This window comes from Emydura macquarii, unplaced genomic scaffold (genome assembly GCF_026122565.2).
Source record: "Emydura macquarii macquarii isolate MOO-44397 ecotype Brisbane River unplaced genomic scaffold, CSIRO-AGI_Emac_v2 contig_2452, whole genome shotgun sequence".
Lineage (NCBI taxonomy): Eukaryota > Metazoa > Chordata > Testudines > Chelidae > Emydura > Emydura macquarii.
The window spans coordinates 3,834,109-3,844,373 of NW_027132589.1; positions in this window are offsets into that span (position 1 = coordinate 3,834,109).

Sequence of the window (10,265 nt, forward strand, 5' to 3'; positions counted from 1 at the left end):
ATAACAGATATAATTTACAAGGTTAGGAATTGCAATCACTTGTGTGAATTTGCTGCACAACACCAAAAGATCTGATACATATCTACTGTTCTTGTGAGGGGGATATAGGCACAGATTCTGATTTCACATACAGTGGAGAAACCCCACTGCATGTTGAAGAAATGAACAGAGTGCAGAAAACTATTTGAGGGCTGGAGAAAATGCCTTACTCTGAAAGACATAAAGAGCTCAAACAAAAAGGAGATGTAGAGGTGACTTGATTACAGCATCTAAGCACCTTCATGTGGAGAAAAATAAAGCTACTAAAAGACTTTTTAATCTAATGGAAAAGGCACAATAAGAACCAATGCCTGGAATTTAAAACCGGACAAATTAAATTAGAAATATGGCACGAATTCTTAACAGTGAGGGTTATTACCATTGGCACAAACTACCAAGGGAAGTGGTGGATTTTCCATCTCTTCATGTCTTCACATCAAGCCTGGATGTCTTTCTGGAAGATATGCTTTAGTCAAACACAAGTGATTGGGCTCAATGTAGGGGGTATCTAGGTGATACTGTATTTGGCCTGTGATACGCAGGTCAGAGCAGACGATCTAATGGTCCCTTCTGGCCTTAAAATATATGACTCGATGAAGAATCTGGTCCATATAATATAAATAAGACATTCCAATCATACTTACACTAATAGCAGGGCACTAACAGTTATAGGTATATAAAAAGTAACCCTCGGTAACAGGGGTTGTAATTCTGGGGACAACAGGTATGTCTACACTGCAAAACAAGATCCGCAGCAGCAAGTCGCAGAGCCCGGGTCAACTGACTCAGGCTTGCACTACAGGGCTAAAAATAGCAGTGTAGACATTAGGGCTTGACTGGAGCCTGGGTTCTGAGACCAGATTTCAGAGCCTGCTATTCCACTATTTTTAGCTTCATAGCATGTGCCCTGTGAACCTGTCACTTAACCCAGGCTCTGAGATTCACTGCCATGGGATTTTTTTTTTCAGCGTGGTCGTATCCTCAGAGATTGCAGATATGTTGTAAATGCATACAATGCATTCCCTTTTGAATACCCGAGGCAGGTTGTTTTTTTGGACACAGTCTTTACTTTCTAAGATTTTGTTGGTGCCTGGCTGCTTGATCGTAATCCTCCACCAAAAAGGAAAAATAAACTAACTGCAGTTTGCTTGGAATGCAAGGCATTTGGACATGGAAGAGTGCATTGTTTGGTGCAGCAGCAATAAAACCTAACTATTGCTAATAGCATCCTCCAAAGCTGTCAGGAACAGTATTATATATGTATTTTTAACCTTTATGCAGACAGCAGGATCAATGTGAGCTAACTTTGCATTTCATAGCTGGAAACAAAACCACTTCATACCAATACAATTAAAAAAAAACATCACAAGAACAAAGAGATGCTCTGGCACATGTATATGTTTTCTAAAACTGCATAATAAGGGTTTCAGAGATGCACAGCTCAACCTCACACCTCATAGTTTTATTAGCCATTATCCTGCCTGAATCTGGAGCAATCGCATTGAATGCAGTAAAAAGCACTCATTTTCCACAATGTGTCTTCGCATAACTGACAAATTTATTATCGTAATAAAAAAAGGACACATTCTTTGAAATCCTCAGGGTGTCTTGGTCATAATGGTACCAGATATGTTTCTCTTTTCATTAGCATTCATGACGGCCTCATCTGCTTTTTCACTGTGTTTTGCAGATCATCTTGTAGCAGTACCCATCCCCATTTTGTTCCGAACAATGGCTGGCCAACTAGACATTCTGGGAGGCTTTGGCTAAAATGCACTGAGAATTCTGGGGATGCACAATTCAGCCTCCCTCCTCAAATATTTAGCTATCTGCAACTATCCTGCCTCAATCTGGCATTATCTCCTGCAACTCCATGAAAATCTGGTTCTTTGAAAGGCTACCTCCATCCCTTACTCAGTGCTATAAGGCTAAATACTTCACTCAGCTTGTAAAAGTAGACACATTTGTGCATTGTTTGAATTCCAAAAGGATCAAACAAACGCAGGATAAACGCAGGAATGCTGGTCTTCTTCAGCAGGCTTTGCATATCTTCCACCACTGAAAAATGTAAATACCGTGATAATGCAAAGCAATCTATATTGCTTCTCTCATAGGCAATGGCAGAGCAATGCACTTTCCTTGGCCATGTCTGGTGCCATACAAGCACCCACTCTTTGCAGTCAGATATCTCCTAAATGCTCAGATCACCTTCATTTGCCACGGCTTTTTAGAGCAACAGAATTACAGACGCATACTGAGAAAGTTTGCAACACCTGAACCTGGCATAGTTGATGCCTCCCCATAGACTGCACACATTTTTTCCTTCCCATTCCTCCAGGTTGGGTGTGTGAGACTGGAATATTTCAGAGCAGTGATGTATGCAAAGATCTGTCAGTAAAAGATACCGAGGGGAGTGGGGGAGAAACAGATCCTAAGTTGGTTTAATCACATAGCTCCATTAACTTGATGTACTGACAGGGACGTAAAAGACAACAGTTGGTGTTCTACCTGGTAGGACTGGGGTATTCGTGTGGTGTTGGGACCCTGGAAGCATAATTTAAATAGACCTAAGGCATCATTGGCCACTGAGAAGTACTTCTTAACTCTTTACATAGATATACTGGGCCAGATCCTAAACTGATGTAAATAAGCATAGTGAGAGAGAATTACACACTTGACACCAGATGAAGATCTGACCCACAGCAAACAATAGTAACTTTCTTGGAACAGAATCTGTGGGCCAGATCCTCAGCTAATGTAAACTGCATAGCTCCATTCACTTCAATGCAGCTGTGCCAATGTACAGCAACTGAGGCTCTGACCCCATATATTTGCAGGAAGGAATATTGATCTGGATTTCTGATTCGTGGAGTGGGAGAAGGTCATGAAAGGCTGTGGAATCTCAGAAACACATCAGATAGGGGACTGAAACTGCCTGAGGGAGTTCCCAGGCAGGCAAGAGGCAACTAGATAGTTTGTTAGTATCCTAAAGTACTGGGTCAAATCATGCATATTATGCCGAGGAGAAGTCTCTTCTTCCCTTTATAGTTCAGTCCCGAATCACAATGTGGGATCTGAACACAGACCAGAATTATTCGTCATGTCACCAGAGGTCTGCCAAGCCTGAGTGTATTCCAAGAAGGTTTATGGGTTTGCCATTAGCTCCCTGCAGCTTCATGCTTTTTCCTTGGAGACAATTAGGGTCGCCCTAGAGGTCAGCACCCACATTTTGAACATTTCTTTAAAGCTCTTTTCATAATACAGCTTCTTTTCAAACTTATTGTTTCAGTGTGGAGATTAAACTAGTTCTCCAGGCTCTACATGAGCCTCCATTTGACCCGAGGAAAACAGCTCCTTTGAAACTATTAATTCAAAAAATCCTTTTTTCGTTCCTGTTTGCCATTATTTCTGCCTTGTAAGTTTCGGCGCTTGCTGATTTAGCCCCTAAGCCTTCATATCCTGTTTTTCTCAAGGACATGTCCAACTTTCCTTCTTTTATTCACAATGTCCTTCCAGTTTCCTCCAGAATCAGGCATCATTGAGTCCCTCTCCCTGAGAAGTAAACCTTAAGTTTAGAAAGTAAGCATTGTCTGTATTCACAGGAGCCTTTTTTGAGAATTTTTCCAAATAATATAGTGTGACTATTAAAAAATTTCTAGATAGGGATACAAAAATGTCTAGAAATAAGTCTAGATTAATAGTCAACCCTCACACAGGAAGAACTGCTGATCTCCAACATGTCTCCATCAAAGAAGATACAGAGACACCATCCTTACTCAACCAACCCTATGTGGGAAAAGCCACCTAGACTTGTAGGTCAACAAACTCAGGCTCACTCCATCATCCTTGTCCTTGTCCTGAGAGGTCTCTCTCTTGCCTCATGAGTATTCCTTCCAGTCAGGTACTTCTCCTCTCTCTCAAGTTGAAAGTATTTTTAGGTTAAGCACTATGACATTCACACCTGGCATCTTGATAAGAACCTTGAAGACATCTAGCTTGACACCCAAAAATTCTGCAACTCATTTTTCGCTCATGTCCTTCCAGGAGTGACCTAAGCAAAATACAGTCAAGTTAGAGATGAAACTTGTTCATCAGTAAAAATGCTGTTTATAGGTAAGAAATAATGTCTGTTCATCTAAGGATCTTGCTTTACAAGTTTTATTTAAAAGGTTACTGTCAATTTGAAATCTATCTATTGACAGAAAGAGTTAAAAGTAATTTCAGGTACTACACTTGACCTGGATTCCCCCTTCCAATTTTTGTGGTTTTATGGACACATTTTCCTGTATTTTTTAAAATATTTTTCTCTCCTATACTGTTGTGTGAAAGACCCAAATAACCAGCAAAGGATGCTGACTGGCTGACTGATTAAAATGAAAAAGAGTGAAAGTGACTATGCACAAAGTGCTGTAAAATGCAAAAACTGGAAAAAAAAAAAAAAAACCAACCAGAAAACATTGAACTGAAATATCAAACTGCTGTGTCGGCAGCTAGAAAAATAGCTTTTGACTTGGGAAGGGAGTGACTGCAGAGTCCCATTCTGCCCTCAGTTACCTCACTGAGGCCAGGAGGTTGGCGCAACTGTAGTTGAGGGCAAAACTTGACCATTCAGATAGGAATAATTGTTGAGAGAGAATAAATATGGACTAGGATCACTTTTCAGAGCAGAATTACTCTAATTTAAAAAAAAAATGTAAAACCATTTTTTTCCAGAATGAGAGAATCCGCTCCAACCCTACCATCCTCAAGGTGAGAAATATCCAAGTCTCTGTTTCTTGTTTCTCCTCACTTCACAAAAGCTAATATCCTACCCTGTAGCTTAGTTCAGTTGAAGAATGAAGGATTATTGAGCATGTGAAGTTCTGGAAATTCTCTCATTTCCAGCAGGGGATGGGGCTATTCCCTATATTCCTTACACCTCTCAACATCTCGCTTGCTTCTGATCTATGGCAGCAAGTTTTCTTGGGCATTGGTGAAGGCAAGACACTCTGCCAGCCCAATTCAACCTTGAGTCTCATCTCTTCAGGGTATAAATGGGCAGCCCATTCCCCCTCTGGCCTCCACTGTATTCAGAGTGCAAACTGAGCAGCCTGCTTGTTCTAACACAACATGACGAGTATCTCCTCATCTGGTAACTGGAGCACTGCCTTGTAAGAGTTGTTGAGCAGGCTGAGAATGGACTCCTCCAATATGCAGCTTGGATGAGAGAGTGGACATCTAGTGGGGTCCTGCCATGTTTCTTGGAAGTCTGGTGGAAGTAGCAACCTCCAGTAGGCTGCTGGTGAGTTGTGGCAATAGGAGAGGAAGTTTGGCCTCCCCTGATGAGCCAATGTGGAGGAAAGAAAAGGGGGAGAAGGTCACAGCTAATAGGTCCAGGAAGCCATGGTGTCCATTGCTTAGACATCCCAGTTTACACATTGTGCAGGATCCAGGGCCCAGTCCTGCTCCCAGTGAACTCTGTAGGAGCCTAGGTAGGATAAAACCTCATAAGATATTTTATGCATGCTTAAGAAAAGCTATTCAATGAGTATAAACTGAAATAAATATGTACGGTTCCCTTTAATAAATACATAGGAAGAATGAGCCACTTTCTTATTTCAAGTAAACAAAACAAAACAAAACAATAAGCACTCACTCCACAGCACTGTTTTCACCTACATATGGAGTTTATTAGCCACAATTTAGCAACTGAGATCAGAACTAAATCCAACTCCACAAAACCTTTAACAGCTTCCCGGCACTGCTGGGATTATCACAAAGATTTTGCTACAGGCATTCTTATTGTGTAATTTATAGCCCAAACCCACTACTCTGTTTGAGGGGGTGGCAGCTCATTAAGAAGTGTAAGAGTGTGAGACCATATCTCTCACAACATTTCACAATGCCACACGCATCCGGTTAACAAGCAGTTTTGAACAGCGCTTCACAAATCTGAGGAGAGCAAGATACAAAATGTGCAAAAGCAACACTTTGAAAGGCTCCCCTTATCTTATGTTATACTGTTCTGCAGCAAGTCAATGTAATCTGCATGAAAGATCATTGTCATATTGCTGACACAGAACTAAGAAGGGAGACACAGAAACCTATTGGTTTATCTGTCACAGAGCAATTAGAGGGTATTTCAGTGGGTGAAAAGGTATTGAAATTCAACCTGGGATTTACCACAGAGGAAAATGGCCAGCTAATGACAGCTGTATAGAGCCCTCTTTCCTTATGCCATTAGCCACGATACCATTTGAGATTCATTTCCAGTATGAACCAAGCTTTAAAAAAGAAATAGGATCATACATCCTCACAGTATCTTTCATCCTGTAGGGCTCCGGAACTTCTTAGATATTACATACACATATATACGTATGTGTTTGAGAGTGTGCATGCATGAGCGCATGCAGGGATGGGTACGAATGTGTTTATAGAGATAGAATATATGATCTTGTGTATTACCAAACACATAGACAAACACGATTTGTTGGGGAAGAGTCAACATGGTTTTTGTAAAGGGAAATCACGCCTCACCAAGCTACTAGAATTCTTTGAGGGGGGTCAACATGTCTGTGGACAAGGCTTGATCCAGTGGATATAGTGTACTTAGATTTTCAGAAAGCCTTTGACAATGTCCCTCACCAAAGGATCTTAAGCAAAGTAAACTGTCATGGGATAAGAGGGAAGGTCTTCTCCTGGATGGTTAAAAGATAGGAAACAAAAGGTAAGAATAAATTATCAGTTTTCAGAATGGAGAGAGATAAATAGTGGTGTCTCTCAGGGCTCTGTACTGGGGGCACCAGTACTGTTCAACATATTCGTAAATGATCTGGAAAAAGGGGTAAACAGTGAGGTGGCAAAATTTCCAGAAGATACAAAACTACTCAAGATAGGTAAGTCCAAGGCAGACTGCAAAGAGTTACAAAGGGATCTCACAACACTGGGTGACTGGGCAACAAAATGGTAGACGAAATCAATGTTGATAAATGCAAAGTAATACGCATTGGAAAACATAATCCCAACTATACATATAAAACGAGGGGGTCTAAATTAGCTGTTACCACTCAAGAAAGAGATCTTGGAGTCATTGTGGGTAGTTCTTTGAAAACATCCACTCAATGTGCAATGGCAGTCAAAAAAGCTAACAATGTTGGGAATCAGTAGGAAAGGGATAGATAATAGAGAAAATATCATATTGCCTCTTTATAAATCCATGGTACACCCACATCTTGAATACTGCATGTAGATCTGGTCACCCAATCTCAAAAAAGATATATTGGAATTGGAAAAGGTACAGAAAAGTGCAACAAAAATGATTGGGGTATGGAACAGCTTCCATGTGAAAAGAAATTAATAAGACTGGGGCTTTTCACCTTGGAAAAGAGACGACTAAGGGGGGGACATCATAGAGGTCTATAAAATCATGACTGGTATGGAGAAAGTAAATAAGGAAGTGTTATTTACTCCTTCGCATAACACAAGAGCTAGCACTCACCAAATGAAATTAATAGGCAGCAGGTTTAAAACAAACAAAAGGAAGTATTTCTTCACGCAGAATCAACCTGTGGAAATCTTCGCCAGAGATTGTTGTAAAGGCCGAGACTATAACGGGGTTCAAAAAAGAACTAGGTAAATTCATGGAGGATAGGTACATCGATGGCTATTAGCCAGATGGGCAGGGATTGCTGTTTGCCAGAGGCTGGGAATGGGCAACGGGATGGATCACTTAAGGATTACCTGTTCTGTTCATTCCCTTTGAAGCACCTGGCATTGGCCACTGTCAGAAGACAGGATACTTGGCTAGATAGACTATTGGTCTGACTCAGTATGGCCATTCTTAAAGTTCTTATGTGTTGCAGTTCTCATCCATTTTCATATTGGGATTCTCTCCAGTTGATACTTCCCATCTAACTGAAATCTAACCATGACCCCATCCCGTTCAGCGATATGAGGAGGGTAGTATGGTCACAACCACCCGATGCCTGATTGCAATCTTACACACACGCACCCGAAAACCCCTGAAAGATTTTGTTGGCAGTCAATTATGATTTATGATCACTTCATTATTCACAAGTAATGCAGCTATTTGCAAGCCATTAGGCAGGTCAACCCAAAAAAGTGCCAAAAAAACCTTTATGCATCACCTTATATTATGTACATGCCAGATACATTATAGGAGAACTATTTTAGGAATATTTTGGAGTTTAGCATTTTTTATTGGGACTGCTTTTTGTATCACTCCACTTTGCTTATTTACAATGTGTCCAACTGTACAGATCTTTGAAGGAGAGGGGAAAATATAAAAAAAATATTTTAAACCCCTCTGAAAGTGAACTGAAATAGTTTTCTAAATCTTTAAAATCGAATATCCCAGGATCTCCTAGTGCTAGGCACAAGTACTGTGTGGACCATTATAAAGCTGAGAATCTCCCACTTCCAATAATATACAACCTCTATTTCTATGTCTTCAGGGTACTTAAATCAGTGCACTTTAAATCAGTCAGTCTTACATAACTCAGTATTGCCCATCCTGGGGTTCAGAGCAGCATAATTTTGTGACAGGGGAGAGGAACATATGCACCATATTTGGGGGGAAGAAAGAAATATTTTACAGGCAGGTTGATTTTTTTTAAAAAGCAGCAGTGAAGGGGGAGAGTATTTGAACTTACTTGGGGAATTGGCAAATTTGAAACTAAATTCCAGGGTAGATAGAGTGGGTAGAGTGCAGGTTAGACATTTAAATGTGCATGATAAATCCACTTTATTACATGGCTCCACAATTTATCACATGGATATCATCACCACATATGGGGTACAGGTATATCTATAACTACAGAGAGAATATGTGTGTCATATCACCTGGCACTGAAATGCATTCAATTCTAGGACAAAACAATGCTGCTGTTTAACATCACTAACTATGCGCTACTCATTAGTTTAGATCAGGAAGTGAAGAAGAATATAATATGCAACAAATTTTTTGGTGGGGATTGAGAGTAGCAATGTGGAATCTGGCCAGTTTGCAATGAGCAACACCATTACTCACATTTTAAAAAAAGAGAGAGAGAGACATGGGATCTTGTCATTACAAGTGCTGCTGCTTGATATTTAGAATTTCCTTCCAAAAGAAAATTCTGAGATTTCAAAATCCGGTTTTATCCCAAATTGGGATGAAAAGTTGAAATCTCAAATTTTTTTCACAAAACAAGTGTAAGCAAGGTCTGAGTATCTTAGTGGCATTTGCTCTGCTCAGCAGCTGAAAAGGGGCACGTTATTTGCATGCACTTTGTATTTGCATGAGTACAATTAAGTACTCAGCATATTGCATAAGCACACTAGGTGTTGAGCATGATGGGAAATGGTATTGTGTTACAAGTCTGGTATTGTGTCTGGTATTGTGTTACAAGTCACTTTTGTGTTAACTGCAGGGGTAATTAAATGTTGTCCTTCGATTGTATGAACAAATGGCATCGGATCTGTGTTTAGCCTGTTCTGATAAAAAATTCACTCACACCCTAACAGAAAGGGTGGCGGACAGATGTTTCAGCATTGCAAGGGGAGAGGGAGGGTGAGAAGTCTCCTGTTGAGTTTGCACTAGCTCTGGCAAAGGGCTACCCTCAGGCATGGAGGCTTTTGTTTGTTAAAAGCAGGGACATTGCTTCTGCTCAGCAGAAGGTTTTCCCATGAGCTGAAATTCACTAAGAGCTGAATCACTAGAGGGACTGGGAAACCTTGACTGACAACCACCAGAGTGGGCACACCCTGCAGACGGCGGGATCAGTCAGTAGCGGTAGATGGCAGGAGCAACAGCAGTCAATGCCAGCAGATAGCGGGAGCCAAGAGCGGTCAGCGCCTGCAGATGCCAGGATCGGTTAGCGTCTGTAGACAGAGGGGCTGAGCAGACAGCGGAAGCCAGGAGTGGTTGACGCCAGCAGACGGCAGAAGCCAGCAGCGGGGACTCAGTGAGGCCTGGAGGTGGCAGAAGGCAGCAGCGGAGGAGGCCTGGTCAAGCCTGCGTCCGGCAGGAGCCTGCAGAGGGGGACTGGCTGAGCCCCAACGGAGAGGTGGACATTGCAACTACGATGGTCAGTTCAGGGGAAAGCAAGAAGGGAGTGGCGAAGGACACACCCCAGTACTCTGGGATGGGTTTGGTTCATTGAGTTCATGAATTCTGTTTGCACTGTTTCCCAAACCAGTGCTGTGTTATCCCCCTTCTGTTATTAAAAGGTTTACTTTCTACACTC